We start from the raw sequence: 8,693 nt of genomic DNA, 5'->3' as shown, positions 1-8,693 counted from the left end.
AGATATGTATAGAAGAAAACAAGCAGCAGTTGATGGCAGTCTACAGAAACATTGTGGGAGCTTAGACAGACGACTATTACTGACAGTAATAACCTCTAGAGGGCAGCAGAGAATCACAATCTACTGTTTTACATTAAGGCTTTTAAAAAGAGACTTAAACGGAAGAAACAAAAATATAGGAGAATGATGACGCAAAGGTACGGAAGCGTATTGCATTCACTTGAAAAAAAAAAAAGTCCTGTTTTTTTAAATATTTTTTTTTCCCTCTGTTTTTCTGAATAATTTTTTTTCTCTTTTTTTAAATAATTTTTTTCCCTCTGTTTTTCTGAATAATTTTTTTTCTGTTTTTCGGAGTAATTTTCCGTATAGAAAAACAGGCTGAAAAAAAAATTATTCAGAAAAACAGGGGGAAAAAAACATTTAAAAAAAAAAAACTGGAAAAAAAATTATTTAAAAAAACAAGGAAAAAAAATTATTACGAAAAACAGAGCTGGTGTTCTGTTTTTCGGAGTAATTTTTTTTTTACCTCTGAACTCCAATTGACTTGTTGCGGACTCGCTAATGGCGGACACTTTCCCGCATACCTCCAACGTACCTCCTGGCTCAGTTAAGGTAAGGCATGTACCTTAATTGGTAACACACTCACTATTATTAATGTCTTAGTGTAAGGTAGGTATATCATTGTATGTTATGGAGCATGCAAGTACACGTACATATCATTCGATCGGTATGATTTTAGTAAGCTAACAGTTTGCTTAAGCAATGCCCAGCGGGATTCAGGAGGGATTCCCGCTGGGCATTGATCATCCTTCACTTGACAAAAGTAGAATGAGCCATTCGTCATAACGTCGTTTATATGCAAGTACAGTATGCACTACTAAGCTCCCGCACCTTAGGTAGAACGAGCCGTATGTAGGCTACGTCGTAACGTTATATGCTAAATATGCGCAAACACTATGCTTAATCAGATAACGTCGTTAGGGTGACTATATTCCCATTTCCACAAAAAGAGTATACTCGCCCCGGTCTTGAAATTGTGGTAGCAGTCGAAGCTACACAGTGTACTTCACCTCCTATAAGTCACGTAATGCCAACCGGACATTTTCATGAATTCATGAAAGGACTTAAAAAATGGTCTGTCGTCCCAAAAAGGACACATTTGGTCACCCTAGATAACGTTCATTATTATTATGGCTCAAATGAGAGTCGTAACATATTGTTTAGCACGGGACACCTGTTTTAAGCATGTAACGATGAGGAAGGACGTTGCAAAGCCCAGATCTTGATGAACTATTTTCTAATTGATCATTAATAATAACAAAAGTAAGACTACTACTAAAACAATTGATCATTAATAATGACAAAAGTAAGACTACTACTAAAACCCTACTCTGACTACTACTCTATGTTGGCTTTAGTCTAATGTACTATTGGTATAATATTATTGTTAATGAATAAACTTTGACACACAAAAGGACACACAACACAAACCAGTTTGATTGGTAATTTGAGTGAGCACAATATTTACTCTGAGGTTGACTTTGAAATGATTATTCATATAGATTTGGCCTTTTCCTGTATTTTTGTAGTGCTAGCTGCAATGGCTGCATCATCAACCCCTGGCCTTCCACAAGATGATGGTCTGTGGGCATTTTTACGCAACAGAGGTGTTCCTGAGGAGCGCATTCAGAAAGTGCAGCAGGATCATGTAAGTCACAGGAAATTTGTTCCTGCAAAGCTACGTGTAGTATTTTGTCTCAAGTATATTTTAATATTTAACAAAATTTCAATTATTTTTTTATACACCTATACATATAGCTGACCACATGTGACTCCAGAGGTTCGAATATTTATATTTGTCAATTGTCCCTTCCAACAATGCAGCTTGATGTTGACATCACTGCTATAGAAATATACAAATGAATATACAAACAATTTCCTTTTTTTTTTCAGGATTGGTTTTAAATATCACGTTTTAAAATTATTTTACGACATATTTTCAGAACAAATATACAGTATGTGAAGTGTTCAGTACTGTCAAAGTAAGACTAAGGGTCATCATTGCATTTTTCCAGTATAGGAATGTGCAACAAATGAATCACGCTTGATAACTTAGAGATGCACTGTAGACGTCATGGTCATGCAAATTACTTACATGGTGTAAGAACAGTTAGAACAACACGTTTACTATCATGCTAAAGTAACTACAGGTGCAACAATTAGTTGATGGGTTATCACTTATCAATTTAAACAGTTATTATGAGACTTTTTTTTTTAACCTAAAATGGTCCAAATCTTGTTATTTCAACAGTTAATGATCAATGATTTCTAATAGTCTTCCATGAACGCAGACTGATTGGCTTTGCGCTTAATCAAAGTACTCTCACACATCTGTCAGCACGTCAGCCATGCCCCACCATTCGAACGCACGCACGCACTCACACATATGATGAAGACAACCCAAAGGGGACAACAATATTACAGCACATTTTTTGTTTTCATGAACAAAAGCAATTGTTAGGTCTAGTTAACTGGCCTGTCATTTCTGTTAGGTATCATTTTCTATTATGGTTTGATAATGCAAAAATCTTTTTTTTTTAAATCAATTAATCGAGACGATAATCAGAAGAGAAATAAATTCTCAAAAACAAACCATAGCTGCAGCCCCAAAATTAACACATTTTACCTTAGGAAAAGACTTGCATCCACAGCTTTGAGTAGATTCAGGAGCTGATGGGTACTGCACTGTTACAGGATTATAAGATATGCATTTGCAAAACAAAATTAACTTCTGTAAACTGGTGTAGACTTTACACTTAATTGGGAACGGCACTTTTCACATGTAGTGTCATCAGGTTCTCTCAGTTATGGTCTGCGTATTCTCTATTACTTGTATAAAAATTGTTCTAAACGTATATGTCAGATGTTATATCAGCAGATTCAGCACACTTCATTATTGCCAGCTTCATAAGTTTTTGCATTGTTTCATACTGTCTATTGTGTTATCATCTGCACTGATGATTGGTTGTCTTGCCTATAAGTAAATAGTCTTGGACATAAAGTTTCAGATTTTCATGTCTAATGTATATATTTTTGGTTTTTATTGTAGATTGACAGCTCAATAATTGGAGAAATGCTGATGGCGTGTCCAGAGATGTATACGCTGCCTTCTGGACAGAATTCCTAGACTGTGCAGCTGAAGGTGCAGATGTGAGGGTGCCATCATATCATCATATTGGCCAAGGGACTGGAGGACCATGGGTATTTCCCATTTCGGCTGGCACAAGCTCTGTTATATTTCCCACTGTTAAATAATACAAGTTGAAACACTACCTCATATTAGATGTTAATATTGACAGCAAAAGTGGATCTGTTCAATTAAAAAGTAGTTTTCATTTATTTTTTATTTTTTTCGTGTCTTTATTGTTGAGTCATGTAGTTCAGAAATCATACTTTCTGAGACATGTTTATGTATGTACTACAGTGTGAATATTGGTCATGTTTCTTTTGGTGCTTTTATTGCAAAAGGTCACATGTATCAAATGTATGCAAACTCAGGTCAAGATGCTTGCACTAATAACAGTTATTCATACAGTATGCTTCATTTGCTGAAAGTTTAATGGCAACTCCTTTTTAACAAATGTATACAGCGACATTGCATTCAAATACATATGAATGTCTGATCTATTTATGATAGATGACATGAAAATCCAATACAATTACCAAAATTGTATTCCATGTGCTACAAATTACACCTGACATCTCTTCAAGAGTTACAAAAATTAGGAAGGTACAGTATACTTCCTTAGTGGTATAATGCACAATAACAAAATATCAAAAGAGGAACAAATATTTCACTTTGGTATTAATAGATATTCTGTTTGTAAGAGCTACATTTGACATTAAGCATACACACGTGGATAGGATACTGTATTATATAGTGTTATATTGATCATTTTTTATTTTCGTTTTCCTTGACTGCTCTTTTTATAATGAAACCAAGGTCTTCCATTTTTTTCATTAACTGTCAAAACCGATTTCCTCAATAATGAATAGACAGAAGATATAGAAAAGCACAAAGTGGAGATGTTCATTTGTATAAAATTCACCATTGTTTACAGCTGTAACTACTGTAAATACCCTTTACAGGTAAAATTCGGAAGCTTACATCATGTCAATTGATCCAATAAAGCAGATTGCGTTCATACAATCTGAACTCGCATGTAAGCACGTAAGAACATATAAAGCTCAATGACTTCCTCTGGACAGGTGGGTGGATGAAGATTATTTTCTGCCATGACAAGGCAGCAAATGTCAAACACTGTGTCATCGCAGGGGTACGGTCCCCTCTGAAGGCATTCCTCTCTGCAAGCTTCAATCTTTTGTTGGGATACCTTTTTCAGGTACTCTCTAGCACCAAAAAGTTGGGGTAAGGTGTACATCATCACTGGGCGCCCACCTGGAGACACAGCATTCCTGCTTGGGCGAATTCTGTGAGTGTTCCAGAGGTGAACAACTTCCTGTAGTTCTTTCTAAATAAGTATAAATAAAGAAAGTGATATACATTGGTTCACACATTTTTTGCAGTACAGTAGACAACATGATCCAAACTAGACAGTAATTTAGTCCAAATCTGCTCTCAACATCTGCAATAGGCTTAACTAACTGCATCATGTAACTAAGAACAAACGCTAACGGGAACATTTTGCTTAATTTTCACACTTTTTAAGTACTGGTAATTTGAATATAGGCTGCAGTATACTGCTGATAATACTGGCCTCTTCCTTAAATGTGTGGAATCCTATAACCTAAAGACAGTGAACATTTTTCCACTATCTAAGCACATTACATGAATACCACACACAAACTGACCCACAGTGTGGCATTTTACTACGATTGAAGTAAAACATCTTAAGCAGGTGCACTATGAGGGGAAAAATAGTAGTTATTTCTGTTCTTACCTCTATTATTTCAAGACATGTGAACTGAATGATACTTTTATCCAGGAAGTCACCAGAAAAGGAATCCGAGTCTTTTAGGTCTTGGAACAGGTTCATCCAAAACTGTGCGTGTTGCCTCCTTAAAAAACTCCACCAGTTCTCAATTCTTTGGTTGTGATTGCTTGATCCATACAGATAGCATCTGTGCGAAAAGTTGTCCTGATGGCCGTCCCTCAAGAACATCTGCATTTGTTCAATATAACAGTTCTCAGTGCCAAGGTCCGAACGAATTCGGGCACAAGTTCCATTCCTTGATGATACCTCATTAATAAAGTATCCAGCGATTATCTTCGGATTACTGTTTGTAGAATAAGCATGTAGCCATATCACCATTCGTGAAAACCCATCTATTGCACCATTGATGCAGATTCCGTACGGTTTGAGTTTGTTATAAGAGTCTACATGCCACAAAAAGTTTGGGCCTGGATTCTGGTAGATACGGCGCCGAAGGCGATTCCTGCGCCTCAGTTGCACACCATGCGGATCCAGTATTTTCATCAGTATCCTGATCGTTTCTTGAGTCACCACATAGCCAGCCTGAATGCATTTCAAATGCATCATTTTGTAGCCATGGAGCATGCCATATCTATCCAACTGATCCTGGACAAACATTGCTATATCTAGCAGATCTGAATGGGCTTTCCTCCTGAACAAATGCAAAGTCCTCAGGTGCCTGCGTAAAGTCGACAAACTAATAATAATACCGTCTATATAACTCAAAGACAGGACTATCTCCCAGTGCCTTAAACCCATATCAAAATAAAACTTGATTAAACTAAATAAGATGGTCATGTTTACTTACTGGCTCTCAATAAAGGAATGAATGTGTATACTGTATTGTTGTTTGTTCTCTAATCTCTGAGGGAAAACCCCTTAAAAAAAAATTAGTCCGAAAAACAGAAAAAAAATTATTCAGAAAAACAGAGGAAAAAAATTTATTTAAAAAAACAGAAAAAAAATTATTCCGAAAAACAGAAAAAAAAATTATTCAGAAAAACAGAGGAAAAAAAATTATTTAAAAAAACTGAAAAAAAATTATTCCGAAAAACAGAGGAAAATAAATTATTTAAAAAAACAGAAAAAAAATTATTCCGAAAAACAGAGGAAAAAAATTATTTAAAAAAACAGAAAAAAAAATATTTCGAAAAACACAGGAAAAAAAATTATTTAAAAAAACAGGACTTTTTTTTTTTTTTTTTCAAGTGAATGCAATACGCTTCCGTACAAAGGAACTTTTACCAAAAGTGATGAAAAGGCTTAAAACGATTTGAAAGAAAGAATGAGCTCATGAGTCCAAACATACAAGCGTGTGAAACTCAATGGATGTAATGTAAGAGGGGTTCATTAATCATCATTGATGAAAAACATGATGGCAGCATTAGAAAGCACTCAGATCCAATTCAAATAAAGATGCAGAAAGTGATCAGGAGACCTTTCATCATGCAGCGAAATAATGATGTCAAATCAACAAAGGGGTTCATCAGTGAAAGTAGTGGAAAATCCCCAGAATTTGCCAAAGCATCATTTTATCTGCTAGAGGAAACCAAAGGTAGTAACCCCCTAAAACCACGGGTGTCAAACTCATATTAGCTCAGGGGCCGCATGGAGGAAAATATATTACCAAGTAGGCCGGATCGGTAAAATAATGGTATATACCTTAAAAACAATTGCCGTCAATTATACACAGATGTTCGCTATTTGTGGGCCAGCCCTAAATTACAGAGCTCAACTGTAATTATATTGTTCCAAAAAATTGCACAAATGCAAATAAACGCGGCAACACTTTGCCCCTCATGAGTTCCAGATGTGTTAAATCTACCTGTTTTGCATGTATACATTGCTCATCTGAGGATTGTTTGTGGAATTATGAATTTATATGTTGTGATTGTGGCCATCAGATTAATAGGTCAAACATTACTTCTTCTTTTTTTGTACTTTACACAATCATCTCGCGTGCCGCGTTAAAACCCTTTGCAGGCCTAATCTGGCCTGCGGACCGTATGTTTGACACGCCTGCCCTAAATCAAATGTAAAGTATCACAAAAGAATGCAAAAAAAAATGGTTTTACTGTTATTATAAAAGATTTGCTACAAAATATGAATGTTTTGGGGTTTAATTGTTTTTTTAAGATATCCTTTTTATTGATCCCCAAAGGGGAAATTTAGGTGTTGAGTAGTTTAAAATAAAAAATAAATAACTTGAAAAATCCTAATCATAATAATCATAAAAATAAATAAATCTTCCCTTTTAAATAAATTAAACCAGTTTGTAACTGTAACTAGCCTCCGCTGTGTCTTTAGAGTAGACCCAACCGTCACAGTCCTGCTTGGTGTTCCACTAACAGGTGGTGACGTAAAGTGCTTGAAAATAAATTGTGGTCAGATGGTCAGATTTACATGGGGAGGAACAGAGGAAGAGCATTAGTGTACCGGAAGTGACATTTTAAGTCTACATATTGTAGTAAGTTATTAGTGGAGGATCAAAAGCAACATGATAGTCTCCACTGGCCAATATGACGATGCTAAAATAATGCCACGTTCAGACATACAGAAGCTGACGGTTGAATGGAAACAACTGCCATTTTCCAACCGCTCGCTGTTAGTTCATTAATTTTGTCGGTAAACATCCCATTCCCCATTATAAATGGAGGCAATGCTTTCAATCTCTTGTAATTATAACCAGTATTTACATGTCTCTCTCTGTTGGAATACTGTTACCGACCTAACAATTTGATGTTTTTGTAACCGAGTAGTTAGATGTACTGTACAGTACAATGGTTGTTACCCCAATCAACAAAAGTGTTCTCTTTGCCAATGGGACCTTAAAAATGAGGTCATCTCTTTTGTGGAATTTTGCAATTGTGATCGGGAAAACACATACTTATTTCTTCGAAGCGGTCCTCAATCTTGCACAATGTGACCACTCAGCGTTTTCTCTTGTACTGTATTTCCTGCGAGTTCAAGCAAGTGCTTTCATGTTTCTAGGCACACTTGTATACTTCCTTGCCTCAACAAAGCATTGCACTTTACTCCGATAAGGGCTTTGGGAGGTTGAATTTGGGTTGGCAATCCTCAACGACATTCTTATTTTCTTAGTCTAGTTTCAGACTTTTTCCTGTACTGCTACTTGAAGAAAGTGTCTTCTAAAAACTGGCAGTAAGTTTGGGAGGTTTTTTTGGAGTCCATCTTCAACCCGAAATGCTCCAACGAGCTCATCTTTAGTAATCCCAGCCCATGTCAGCCACATGCCCACCCATCAATCAAGAGTCACTCTCATCAGTCCATAAAACCTTCTGTCTTCGGGTATTTCTTGGTCCAGTCTTAACATTTCAACTTTGTCTTGCTCAGTCAATCCAGTATGGAGGGATAGGCGAGTACCAATACCATGTATCGGTATCGGGCCGATACCGGCCTTATTTGAAGGTATTGGGTACTTATGGAGGCTGCAGATACCAGCCACCGACACTTAAAGCAAAAAAAAACAAAAAACTGACATTAAGTCCTCCTCGGCAGTAGTTGGTGCTGTACTGTGGCAGTTTGACACATCGACGAATCATCATCTGAATCAGAAAAAAGGTTGTTCATAATTTCTTGTCATTATGATAAATGAACTGAACAAAGGGGGTATTGAACACTCCTAAGAAGTGTATGATGCCATGCAATATTTGCATTCCAGTGTCTTTTAACATTTAC

The 8,693-nt window shown here is 36.2% G+C and overlaps 1 long non-coding RNA gene across 1 annotated transcript; it reads left to right on the top strand.

Annotated features, from left to right (window-relative positions):
• The first annotated feature begins 514 nt into the window (after positions 1-514).
• On the top strand, positions 515-3,365 carry LOC144039724 (uncharacterized). Its single transcript, XR_013289525.1, has 3 exons — positions 515-612; positions 1,590-1,708; positions 3,110-3,365. It is a non-coding gene; the product is annotated as an uncharacterized LOC144039724 (long non-coding RNA).
• Positions 3,366-8,693: the final 5,328 nt, after the last annotated feature.

Source organism: Vanacampus margaritifer, chromosome 19 (genome assembly GCF_051991255.1).
Source record: "Vanacampus margaritifer isolate UIUO_Vmar chromosome 19, RoL_Vmar_1.0, whole genome shotgun sequence".
Lineage (NCBI taxonomy): Eukaryota > Metazoa > Chordata > Actinopteri > Syngnathiformes > Syngnathidae > Vanacampus > Vanacampus margaritifer.
Note: the sequence above shows the minus strand (reverse complement) of the source record. Positions and strands in the feature narration are given on the sequence as shown.